Source organism: Microcaecilia unicolor, chromosome 6 (genome assembly GCF_901765095.1).
Source record: "Microcaecilia unicolor chromosome 6, aMicUni1.1, whole genome shotgun sequence".
Classification (NCBI taxonomy): Eukaryota; Metazoa; Chordata; class Amphibia; order Gymnophiona; family Siphonopidae; genus Microcaecilia; species Microcaecilia unicolor.
Genome location: NC_044036.1, coordinates 170,882,796 through 170,896,192, shown reverse-complemented (window position 1 = coordinate 170,896,192; position 13,397 = coordinate 170,882,796). Strand labels below are relative to the sequence as shown.

Sequence of the window (13,397 nt, the reverse complement as noted above, 5' to 3'; positions counted from 1 at the left end):
GTACGTATCCCACCTTAATACCCTTATTTTATATTGTGAGCCTTCCAGAAACATCTAAAAACCTACTGTACCCAACTGTATACCACTAGAAAAGCCCTCAGGTCTGCAGGTATCTCCTATCTATAGGTACAGTTGGTATTTTGTAGGTTTTGGAAGGCTCACAATTTTCCCCATAAGTGCACTAGTTAGAATGGGATATGGACCTGGGTCTCTTTTTCTACAGTCCACTTCACTGACCACTAGTCTACTCCAGGGACCACTTGTTGCTCTAATAGGACTGGCCATAATATCTGAAGCAGTGACAGATCCTGGTATGTACTATGACTGTCACATCTTTGGGGGTGGGCAGGGGTCAAGTGATCACTGAGGGATTAAGGAATATCATGCCTTAATCCCTTCATCGGTTAGTTAGGTTACCAGCCTCTATGACTAACTCACTTTTTTGTGAGTTAGTCGTGATTGAAACCGATCCAGATAAAAATGCCCCAATTTTTGCCCTAGATATTTTTATCTTGTTCCATTATCCTGGGAAAATAAAGAAATTCTGGACCCACCCAGAACACACCCCAACTTGCCTCCTTGTGATTTAGATGAACCGTGGAGAAAACCCATCTCAAATCTGAGTTTTGTAAATTGCAACTTGAATGATTTACTACTAATCATTTCTATAAAACTGCTAGACTTATGTAGTGCTATACTCTTTATATGCAGGTACTTTCTTTGTCCCTAGAGAGCTCACAACCTATGTTTTTGTATCTGGAACAATGGAGGGTTTAATGACTTGCCCAAAGTCACAGGGAGCTGCAGTGGGAATTGAACCCAGGTTGCCATACTCAAAGGCCACTGCACTAACCATTGGGCTACTCCTCCACTCCTGTGAATAATGTCTATCTAGTGCTTTGTGCCACTTTTGAGACATTTTGCCACAGACACTTAGATTGAAGCTTAAAACATTTAAATATTAGCATGTAAAGTACATGCATATGCATGTATTTAATAAACAATTCACATAAGTTTCTATATGAATAAAAATATGACTTACCAGCTTCTATGACAGCTTCAGATGTTAAAGACAGGTATATTAGAGCAGCAAGGAGGTCCCAGGAGTAATGTAGTGGTTGGTGCAGTATAGTATGGAGCGGGGGACTCACGTCCCTATCTTTCTCTACCTGTCACATTTATGGTAGAAACTTTCACCCCCCCCCCCCCAAAGTCACCAAAACTCTACTGTACCTACATATAGGTGCCCCTTCATCCATAAAGGCTATTGTAGTCGTGTATAGGGGGGGGGGGGGTAGTGGGTTTTGAATTGGTTTTGGAGAATTCGGGGAACAAGATAAGGGAGCAAAGGTGAGATGTGGACCTGTGAGCATTTTTATGAAGTGCACAGAAATGCCCTGTAGGGTGCCCCATTGCTCTCCTGGGATGTCTGGGGGATAAGTCTACTAAAATGGCATGAATTTCTATGTTTTGCACTTATTTGGGGTTTTTTTTTTTTTCCAGAAATGGACCAAAAAAACAAACGTCCAAAGCACAAAACCTTCACAGTATTTTCGAAAAAAAAAAAAAAATAGGAATTATTCTTTTTCGAAAATGACCTTCTATCCTACTCAGATTTTGAACGTTTTGTGCAAAATGTCCAAAGTCGGACTTAGATGTCATATCGAAAATGCACCTCCATGTGTCTCTGTGGACCATTTACTGATTGTTTTGGTACATTATCAGGCTTATTTTCAAAAGAGAAGGGCGCCCATCTTCCGACACAAATCGGGAGATGTGCGTCCTTGTCTCAGGGTCGCCCAAATCGGCATAATCAAAAGCCGATTTTGGGCGCCCTCAACTGCTTTCCGTCGCGGAGACGACCAAAGTTCCCGGGGGGGGGAGGGGTCGGCAGTGTAGCGAAGGTGGGACTGGGACGTACTTAAGAGATGGGCGTCCTCGGCCGATAATGGAAAAAAGAAGGGCGTCCCTTACGAGCATTTGACCAACTTGGTCCATTTTTTCTTGCAACCAAGCCTCAAAAAAGTGCCCGAACTGACCAGATGACCACCGGAGGGAATCGGGGATGACCTGCCCTTACTCCCCCATTGGTCACCAACCCCCTCCCACTCTCAAAAAAACTTAAAATTTTTTTGGCAGCCTCTATGCCAGCCTCAAATGTCATACCCAGCTCCATCACAGCAGTATGCAGGTCCCTGGAGCAGTTTTAGTGGGTGCAGTGCACTTCAGGCAGACGGACCCAGACCCATCCCCCCTACCTGTTACACTTGTGGTGGTAAATATGAGCCCTTCAAAACCCACCAGAAACCCACTGTACCCACATGTAGGTGCCCCCTTCACCTCTTAGGGCTATGGTATTGGTGTACAGTTGTGGATAGTGGGTTTTGGGGGGCTCAGCACACAAGGTAAGGGAGCTATGCACCTGGGAGCAATTTCTGAAGTCCACTGCAGTGCTCCCTAGGGTGCCTGGTTGGTGTCCTGGCATGTGAAGGGGACCAGTGCACTACGAATGTTGGCTCCTCCCATGACCAAATTGCTTGGATTTGGTCGTTTCTAAGATGGGCGTCCTCGTTTTCCTTTATGGCCGAAAACTGGGGGCGATCATCTCTAAGGTCGACCTAAATGTTGAGATTTGGGCGTCCCCGATCGTATTATCGAAACGAAAGATGGACGCCCATCTTGTTTCAATGGGTTTCTCCACCCCTTCATGGAGCCATCCTGCGAGGACGGCCCCAGGAAAACTTGGGCGCCCCATTCGATTATGCCCCTCTATGTGTTTCCATAGACCATTCATTAGTTTTGTCACATTGACCCTTTGGGTGGTTCCTATTTATAGACTTAGTAGAAAGGTTAGTTTTTTTCATTTTGGAACATCATTTCTTGCTAATTGTGAGCAGCTTATATATATATATATATATATATATATATATATATATATATATATATATATATATACAGTGGTGGAAATAAGTATTTGATCCCTTGCTGATTTTGTAAGTTTGCCCACTGACAAAGACATGAGCAGCCCATAATTGAAGGGTAGGTTATTGGTAACAGTGAGAGATAGCACATCACAAATTAAATCCGGAAAATCACATTGTGGAAAGTATATGAATTTATTTGCATTCTGCAGAGGGAAATAAGTATTTGATCCCCCACCAACCAGTAAGAGATCTGGCCCCTACAGACCAGGTAGATGCTCCAAATCAACTCGTTACCTGCATGACAGACAGCTGTCGGCAATGGTCACCTGTATGAAAGACACCTGTCCACAGACTCAGTGAATCAGTCAGACTCTAACCTCTACAAAATGGCCAAGAGCAAGGAGCTGTCTAAGGATGTCAGGGACAAGATCATACACCTGCACAAGGCTGGAATGGGCTACAAAACCATCAGTAAGACGCTGGGCGAGAAGGAGACAACTGTTGGTGCCATAGTAAGAAAATGGAAGAAGTACAAATGACTGTCAATCGACAAAGATCTGGGGCTCCACGCAAAATCTCACCTCGTGGGGTATCCTTGATCATGAGGAAGGTTAGAAATCAGCCTACAACTACAAGGGGGGAACTTGTCAATGATCTCAAGGCAGCTGGGACCACTGTCACCACGAAAACCATTGGTAACACATTACGACATAACGGATTGCAATCCTGCAGTGCCCGCAAGGTCCCCCTGCTCCGGAAGGCACATGTGACGGCCCGTCTGAAGTTTGCCAGTGAACACCTGGATGATGCCGAGAGTGATTGGGAGAAGGTGCTGTGGTCAGATGAGACAAAAATTGAGCTCTTTGGCATGAACTCAACTCGCCGTGTTTGGAGGAAGAGAAATGCTGCCTATGACCCAAAGAACAACCGTCCCCACTGTCAAGCATGGAGGTGGAAATGTTATGTTTTGGGGGTGTTTCTCTGCTAAGGGCACAGGACTACTTCACCGCATCAATGGGAGAATGGATGGGGCCATGTACCGTACAATTCTGAGTGACAACCTCCTTCCCTCCGCCAGGGCCTTAAAAATGGGTCGTGGCTGGGGTCTTCCAGCACGACAATGACCCAAAACATACAGCCAAGGCAACAAAGGAGTGGCTCAGGAAGAAGCACATTAGGGTCATGGAGTGGCCTAGCCAGTCACCAGACCTTAATCCCATTGAAAACTTATGGAGGGAGCTGAAGCTGCGAGTTGCCAAGCGACAGCCCAGAACTCTTAATGATTAGAGATGATCTGCAAAGAGGAGTGGACCAAAATTCCTCCTGACATGTGTGCAAACCTCATCATCAACTACAGAAGACGTCTGACCGCTGTGCTTGCCAACAAGGGTTTTGCCACCAAGTATTAGGTCTTGTTTGCCAGAGGGATTAAATACTTATTTCCCTCTGCAGAATGCAAATAAATTCATATACTTTCCACAATGTGATTTTCCGGATTTAATTTGTGATGTGCTATCTCTCACTGTTACCAATAACCTACCCTTCAATTATGGGCTGCTCATGTCTTTGTCAGTGGGCAAACTTACAAAATCAGCAAGGGATCAAATACTTATTTCCACCACTGTATATATTTCTGTATTACTATACATTTCTGAGGCAGACATTATTGCCGAAACACAGTGCTGTGTCAAATCTGAGTCTTCAAGCATCAATAAAGGTTGCTTCTTTGAACTTCTGAATACATTTGGTTTGTACTAGAAGAGCCCACCTCCCACTGTCCTTTTACCTTTGTACTTCCTGTGGGATTTTATTGTTCCTCTACTATAGTGAACTTGTGGTTTCCTAGCTGCTAAGTTCTTGTGCACCTGAGGCAAAGCCTCTGCAGTCTGTGCCAGGCCGAATATAAATGTATTATGTGATAAAAAAAAAAAAATAAAACAAATGATCTTAAAGCAAGACTGCATTCAGGATCTTCAGATATTTCTATGTCCTTAGTCTCAGTCAGCACATTATCAGCTTCAAATTTAGATACATGCCAAAAGCAGTGAAATGCAAAATGGGTAAGTGATTTCCAGTACCACCTTTCTGTTGTACAACCAAAGCAGTTTAGAGTTTATTATATGCAAGTTCTTTCTCCTTCCCTATTGGGCTCAAAATCTCTGTTTCTGTACGTGAGGCAATCAAAATTAAGGTGACCTGCCCATGATTACAAGGAGCCACAGTGGGAATTGAACCCATTTTCCCAGGTTCTCAGCCTACTGTACTAACCATTAAGGGGTTCTTTGGTGCATGATATGGTGGTTTTGCGCTCTGATTCAGCAGTAGTACGAGCTATTATTAAGCAATCGGCTCATTGCTCTCTATTAGTGGGGTTTCTGTAACTGGTGATGTGGAGATGTTTATATTTGAATATCACATTGTTGGTGAGCCTTGTTCCTGGTGTTTATAACAAAAATGTGGCCCCCATTTTCAGTGGACTACTTTTGGGTCCTGGCCTCCATTGCAGATGCCGATCTGACCAAGATGGCAGCCAAGCAAAGGTCTACACTGAGGGGGACCTTCTGGAAGTTTTTGAGGAGTGTGGTTAATTCAGTGCAGTATCAGGGATATGTGGGGGGAGGGGGGAGTGCCTAAGAACCTATATATAATATGTCATCTGCATCAAGATGGTAAAGAACATCAAAACATCATATGGCGACATACATACACATTAAAAAAGGTTGCTGATAAAGCCAACATTTTGCAGTACTCCAAAAGTTAGACTACCAAGTTGAGACACGATTATCCACCAGTTAATTTAGAAAATTAATGTATTGGCTTTTATCTTATCGATTGCTTTCCTCTGCTTATTTTGTTGTTTCTACATGTCTATAGTTGCTGACTATTTTAATTATTGTTGCCTCTGGGTTTGATTTACTGCTGTAATTTAATCTGTCTTCTGTCTAATTTTTTAATTATGTATGTGTGTTGTTTTGCTTTGTAGTCCCATACTGAGCTCTTGGAACTGCAGTATGTAATAATGAAATGAAACTGAAATGCCTTTACTGAACTAATAGAATCTTTTCTGTACATGAGCATAGGTGAATGTGCAGTTTCATTGGTCGCTGCTCCTTCACAAGAGGCCACACAGAAAGCAAAACCCCCAGTATACCATTTGTAGGGGTGTGCATTTTGTTTAGTTTCCCATGTTGTTTATTGGATTTTTCATTTTGTTCATTTTTTTGTGTTTTGTCTCTTTTAATGTTTTTTTTTTTTAATTTTGATTTTAGTTTGAATTTGGGGCAATATCATTAATATCATCAATCGCATATGCTGTTACATATTAACCCCCCTGATTCTGTAAAGGTCACTAAAAACTGCACATGCAAATTTAGGGGTGTTCCTGATTTGCACACACAATTTAATTGAATAATAAGCCAATTAGTGACAATAATTGTTTTTTTTTAACAATTATTTGCCCTATTTAGATTTAATTGAGCCCAAAGCATATAAAGTTAGATGCGGGATCCACACCTAAAATTTACATATGTTCAAAAAAAGAGGGCGTGGAAATAGGAGGGTCAAGGGTGGTTTAGGGTGGAATGGGAGCATGACTTTGAGTTACACATGTAATTACAGAATAATGGTGCTCCATATGTAAATTTAGGTGAGGGGCATTTGCACCACATTTTCATTGGAGCAAATGGCTGAGTCTAAATTCATGTGTGACTCTCCACTTAAGTGTGTTCTATAAACCTCCCTGAACATTAGGTGTCTTATAGGATACCGCTTAAATGGGTTTTTTCAGTGCCAATTTTTAGGCACTATTTATAGAATTTACCCCTAAGCACCCTATGATACATTAGTGCACCTTATTGCTGAAATAGTGCACGCTATTCTTCAATAGGGCATCAGCTGATAAATTACTGAGCAATAGTGCATACTATTTGAGTAGTAGTATGCACTATTGACACTGGGAAAAAAAAAACATTTCAGGATTTTTTCCTGCTGTTTTGGGTTAACAACCACATGGTTCAGGTTTAGGCATAGTTTAGGGATGGGTTGGGGAGGGGGCATGCTATATTTTTGATTGTTACAGCTTTTGATGTCATACACTTATGAAATTCAGGGTATAATCTAATGTGTTGTCCAAACATTAAAATTTCTAATAAAAATATAAATTAAAAATTGCATGCCATTTCAAATCAATGCACACCCTTAGTGATTAGTTTAAATTCCATTTTGTGGTGAGACTCAAGGGATAAGTTATTAACTTGGGCTACATCCCTTAGTTTGGTGCTAATGTCTCAACTATTTTCAGTCCTTCTCATCAATACAAATAAGGCCCATTGTGTTTAAGACACACTAATCTACAGAATAGCAGAGGAAGAGGAGTCTAAGGGTTAGACCAGTCACCTGGGATTTAGGAGAAATCCTTTTTTTTTTTCAATCATTTTTATTGTTTTTTGAAATAACAATAAGAAAGGACCAATGACTTAATAACAAATTAACAAGTTAGATTATGTACACTGACTTATAGAAGATTTATAGACATTGCTTACAACAGCTCTAAGATCCCTGATTCTGTTTCATTACAGGTAATGTACATCTATAGGAGTAAGCATACTGATTAAATGTTAGAGGTAAAGAAAAGAAAATATACATATATATGTAATTAGTACCCATTTATAGTTGCATGAATTATAATAATTCTTAATATTAACTGGATGAGTAATTAAGTATAGGGGACCAGGTTTTATTAAATGCTATAAGGGAGCCGCATTTCTCCGCTGCAACTTTTTCATATTTAGCATATAGACATACTGTGTTCCACCACATATCGTGGGATAACTTTGTAAAGTCTTTCCAGTTTTGACATAACAATTTTAAGGCAACTTGAATAAAAATACGTAATAATTTGGCTATATGTGGTTGTTTTGCCGTGTCTATACCAAATTCTCCCGTAATTATGATTTTGTATGTTAGAGAGATCTTAAAATCCAGGATATGGGAAATAGTTAAATCCTAAACTCAAAATTAATGGATTTAGGAGAAATCCTGAAGTATTTCAGGACTTCTGTGCCGTTAATTCTTTCTGTGACCTTCAGCAGACCATTTTATTCCCTGGTATCTAGAATTTCTGGCTTTGATTTTAGTTGGATTATCATTTACTTTAGATCTGCTTTGCAATGACAGTTTGAATTTGATTGAAATTGTTTTGGATTAAAAGTGCTATGAGACTCTTTAATAATAAAACTGACAGTTCAAACTTGTTGATGGCAAGAAATCCTCAGTGTTAGCAGAGAAACTCTGTATATATTTGGTGACGCCAAAATAAATAATAAACCGGCTGATGATGGGGGGAGGGGCAGAATTGCTCTGCATTTAAAAATTCATTGAAACATCACACACATAGAGTTGTCAAGGGAGGCTTCCCTGGGAGCACTCTTGGCAAAGCAATGCACAATCATGAGTATCATGGGTTTTGGCTCTCATCCATGGATGTCAGCTGGATTCTGAAGTGTTTGTTACTATTTTGATTGCATATAAAAACTGAATTTAAGTTTGACTATGGGAAAAAGATCCTTATTCTTTGGGGGGGGGGGGGAAAGATAGTAAGATAATGCTGATTGTTTTGCATATTCAGGTTAGATAAAATATATTATAACATTGATAAAGTAAGAAGATATATTCTGTAAAAACATTTTAAATAATACTGATTAGAGTCGTATTTATAGTAAACTCTTGTCAGTTCTTTGGGCACAAACTTGGCCCTTCCCCCAATTCCAATTTCTCCCCAGCACTTATATGGAAGGCTGACCTCTGACAGTAGCAGTGCAAGACTACCACTAGGGTCAGCACTGCCATTTTGAGCCTTCTGCTGATGGGGCAGGAGGAGAAGGAGACCCACTAGATTGCCAGGGATCACTCTTGGGTAAGTACCAAGAGTGAGGGTGGGAGGTGGTTTGGGGGAATGTTTGGTTGGGGACAGGTGGACCTGGAGAGGGCTCAGAATTGGCGTGCGAGTCAACTTTGGAACACAGATCAGCCAAGAGTGGAGTTAGGGATGGTACTTTCATAGCTAAGAGGTCAAAGATAGGACAGACTTTTGTGTGGCTCTATCTGACCAGTTAGCTATATTGGGCATGGGGCACGGAGAACATGGTAGGGTTGAAGAGCAGGTGGGCGAGACAACATTTTGTGCTCAATGACTTTGGGCCCAGGCTCCCACGGTTTTCAACAGAAGCAGATTTAGGGCAGGGAAACAAAGTTAACACTGATTTTCAGTACTAAGCCCATAAATTAGGTTCATAAATTTAGTCAAATGAATGGCAGTCCTAAATTTGTAAGCGTAACTTTTCAGCTCCTAAGTTAATATAAATTTTTTGCTGAAAACTTAGGCTCCTAAGTTTAACTGGAAATAGGAGCCTAGCATAGAAGGCTAAACTTAGGATAGCCTTTTTGAAAATTGGGCCCTATACTATGACTAGAACATAGCAAATATTGTATTCCTAGGGGCCCTGAAGAAAGAGTGCATAGAAGTACCTACTGGCTTAGTTCTCTCCTGTCATTCCTAGCAAAACGTCTACTCAGAAGAGATTACCTTATGCCTCAGCTCTTCTTTATGGACTCACAAATATTCAGGGGCAGGAAAGCGGTATGTAAGGATCGCATCTATCAAGGACCAAATTTGTTTATAATAAATATTACAGCATAGCATGACATATGAAGAATTTAGGTAGTATGTTTTCTGCACATCTAACAGAGTCAATATCTGTTCTGTGTAAGTACTATGAAGGTATAATTATGTGGCCTTGATATCTCAATTCCTGCTGCTGAGTGTTCCAACCTTTTGCACAATGTTGAGAAGGTCCAGGATTATTACATCATTGCATAGTTAAGTGACAGAAGACCAGAGGTCCATCGAGCTCAACTCTTTTGGAATATCTAACTGCCCTCTCTACATAGTGATTAAAAGCCAAGAGGAAAATACCCAATATTTGTAGACATTTCTGCAGCTAGATGTTCATACCCACCAAATCTTTGACCTCTAAAATCTTGTCTTCATTTTCTTTTAAATTGATTTAGTATTATAGCCATAACTAATTCTGCTGACAATTTGTTCTATAATTTCACTATTCCTTGAGTAACAACCCCCTTCCTTTGAGTGTGTTGAAATCCATCACCTCTTAAACCTAGAGAATTCATCACAATATTACAGGCTATATGAGAAGGCAGAGAAAAGGAGAGAGACATAATTTCAGCATATGGCCCTTGAAAAAACCAAAAGACTGTTAAAAGATATTTAAGGAGACTCAGGCAGAAATGTTCCCCAAAAGGCAAGCATCACTAAACTTGCATGGAAAAAAAATACTGACCCTATATAAAGCTTCTTCTGCGCGTAAAGACTGTTGTAGATGCAGAAAAGAGCTTTTAGAAAATTGCGCAACTGCTTACGCACGTAAAATGTACGCCAAAAATATCAGCACCGAAAAAACTGCGCTTAGTGCTATTCTAGAAACAGTATCTAATATTAGGCGCGATTTATAGAAGACGTTTAGTGGCCATTCCCATGACTAAAATTTAGGCGCAGCCATTTATGCCAACTAAGACCTGGTGTAAATGCCCACGTCTTATATAGGCGCGGGTCAGGCATATTCTGTAACAGTGCGCATAATTTTCAGGAATGTTTATGCCACTTCCATGGATACATCCTTTTTTGCGATCCACTCATTAAAATTTACATGCTGCACTTTACAGAATACGCTTAGAAAGTTAAGCCCATAAATTCTAGTTAGTGCCAATCAGTGCCGATAATTGCTTGTTAGCAGCCAATTAGCGCTGATTAGCTTGTTAAACAGTTAAGTTGCATGTGCAAATTATCTATACGTACTGATTTGCATATGCAACTTTAGTCACCATATATAATCTGGGGAGAAAGTGTGCATGTACTTTAACGCCATTTGGTCTGGATTCAGTAAATGGCGCTCAAAGTTAAGCACTGTTAAGATCTGCGCTAAGTTCTGTGCAGAGCACCCTTTACAGAATACTAGCGTAGCGTGCTTCCCGCGCCTAACTGTGGGCATGAGGAATTGTGCCTGCCAAAAACAAGTGTAAATCCTGGCACGCAAATCCAAGTATTCTGTAACATCGCGCCTAATTTCTGAAAATGCAGCTGACCTGCTCATTCCCCTCCTATGGCTACGCTCCACTTTGAGTTGCACACCATGAAATTTAGGCATGCATGTTATAGAGTGGAGCATAGGGCATAGGCATGCGTAACTTCTAATTAGTGCTGATTAACTGCAATAATTGATTGTTAATGCCTAATTGACTAATTAGTTTATGCATGCATCTGGGATCTATGCCCACATTTCCACACCCAAATTTGGGCATCCTATACAGAATCTGGGGTTCTGAGTGTAGGCATTCCCAGGGATATAGTTTGGCTGGAGAGGAGGCGAGGTTGTGATATATGTCCATATTTTATCAAATATGTTTGTGGATGTGTAGAGTAGATACACATTATTTATGCCTTCTTCTGAGCAGGCGTAAATTTGTGCATCAGCATTTGTGTGCTATGGGGGAAAATTCTATATATGGTGCCTAGAAAATCCACACGGAAAACATTTACGCCTAAGTGTATTCTATAAGGGGCACCTATATTTAGGCGTGGTATATAGAATGTGCTTAATTGATATCCTAGTGCCTAAAACACTGCTCTCCGGGTCTCCTTCTGCCGTACTCCGTCTGAGCCTCTTTCAACCCAGCCTGCCACATGATCAATTTAGTCTCCTGACCCGATCTCCACCTGTTGAGCAGCGCCTTTGGGACCACTTAGTGTCACGTTTGTGACCGTTTCCTTGTCTCTGCTCACCTCGCCCTCTGGTGGCCAGACCTGGTGGTTGCAATGGACTGTCTGTTTACTGTCACCCGTTCCAGACTTCAGCCCAGTTCAGTCCAGATCTTCCGGGCTGCCAGAATTGCTTTCCTTGTTTGTACCTGAACAGCACCCGTAGTTGCCTTGTGATTGCTGCAGCTGAAATTTAGCAGCTGATGGGCTTTATTAATCACCTAGAAACTTCTGTGTTTGCTTTTGCATCATCTAAGGTCCCTGGTATTTGGGTGTGCTCTGTGCATTTCTGCCTAGTACAGTTTTATTCTGAGTTCTTGCCTGGTTCTTGTTTGTTTGTGTGTAGTTAGCTTTGGTTTTATTGTTTAGTTCCTAGTCTTGTTTCTTGTCTGCATTTCCTTGTCTTGTGTCTGTGTTCTTTATTAGTGACTGCTTGACAGCTTTTAGTCCTGACTCCCTCCTGTCTGTGTGACTCCCTCCTGTCTGTGTTTCTGTCTTAGTTGCTGCCTGGCAGCTTGTAGTCTTGACTCTGTTGTGTGTTTCCTGCTGGTATCCATTTCCTGCCCAGTCCGGTAAGTCCTGCCGGCCGCCTGCACCCAGGGGCTCAACTCCTGGGGAAGGGTGGTCAAGTGCAGGTGAAGCCTTGCTCCAGTCCTGTGTTCCAGTCCAAGTGTTCTTGTCCAGTGTGTTCCTGCTTTGCTTATCCCTGTCTGCAGTCCCTGCTTTGTGTGTGTGTTAGCCCAGTGCTGGTTGGGGTGGTTTTGCCTGCCACTGCTGCTCCTTGGCAGCGGCCCAAGTGCTCACAAACCTAGTTGCTGCTTTGAAAACCTGACACTTAGTTTTTGCGTCTGAACACCATAGAGTGAACGGATCACTTCACCACTCATCTTAGGGGCTGCTTTCCACTTCACCTCCACCCACTTATGGACCGCCTTGCCGAGAGCTGTTCAGCTAACCAGAGCTATCTCAGCAATGGGAAACTACCTAGGTCCAGCCTATCTCGGACAGTCTTCTCTATGGTTTCAACATATAACCTAAAGTCCTTCCTAATGACTTATCCGTGGACCATTTTAGACTCTTTAACCTTTCCCTTTTTTCTTTTTTACCCTGTTCCTTCTATCCTATTTAATTTGATTGTATTTGTATAATAACTGATCTGGCGTTAGGCTCATCAGTACATTGTAAGCCACTTTGTGCCTGCAAAACTGTAGGAAAAAGTGGGATATAAATGTGCTAAAATAAATAAAAATAAATAAATAAATAAATAAATAAAACTATGTCCCTCCATTTATACCAATGAAAATATGATGTAAATCCCGGCGTCTAGAGTTAGGCACATTGGATCATATTCTATAAAAATGCACATAAATTTTGGAATGCCCACAAAATGCCTATTTCCCTGCCTATAACCATGGTCCTTTTTGCCTGCATGCATTGTACTCTGCAACAATATCAAACCCTTGACTATGAAAATATAAGTAGTTCCTTTTTCAAAGGTGTTTTTTTGCCCTGAATTCAATGCATGTTTGTTTCTGTCAGTGACAGTGGGGTCAGCGTACAAATGGACATTAGAATGTGCTAAATGCTGCATTTCCTATTTTATACCTATGGGCCAACAGGACCCCAATGGTTTTTTGCTT

General features: G+C 41.3%; 1 protein-coding gene across 5 annotated transcripts in view; it reads left to right on the top strand.

Moving 5' to 3' along the window:
- ATP2B2 (ATPase plasma membrane Ca2+ transporting 2) overlaps positions 1–13,397 on the top strand; it is a 969,683-nt gene that overhangs the window by 740,490 nt on the left and 215,796 nt on the right. The gene's annotated exons all lie outside the window — the stretch shown is intronic.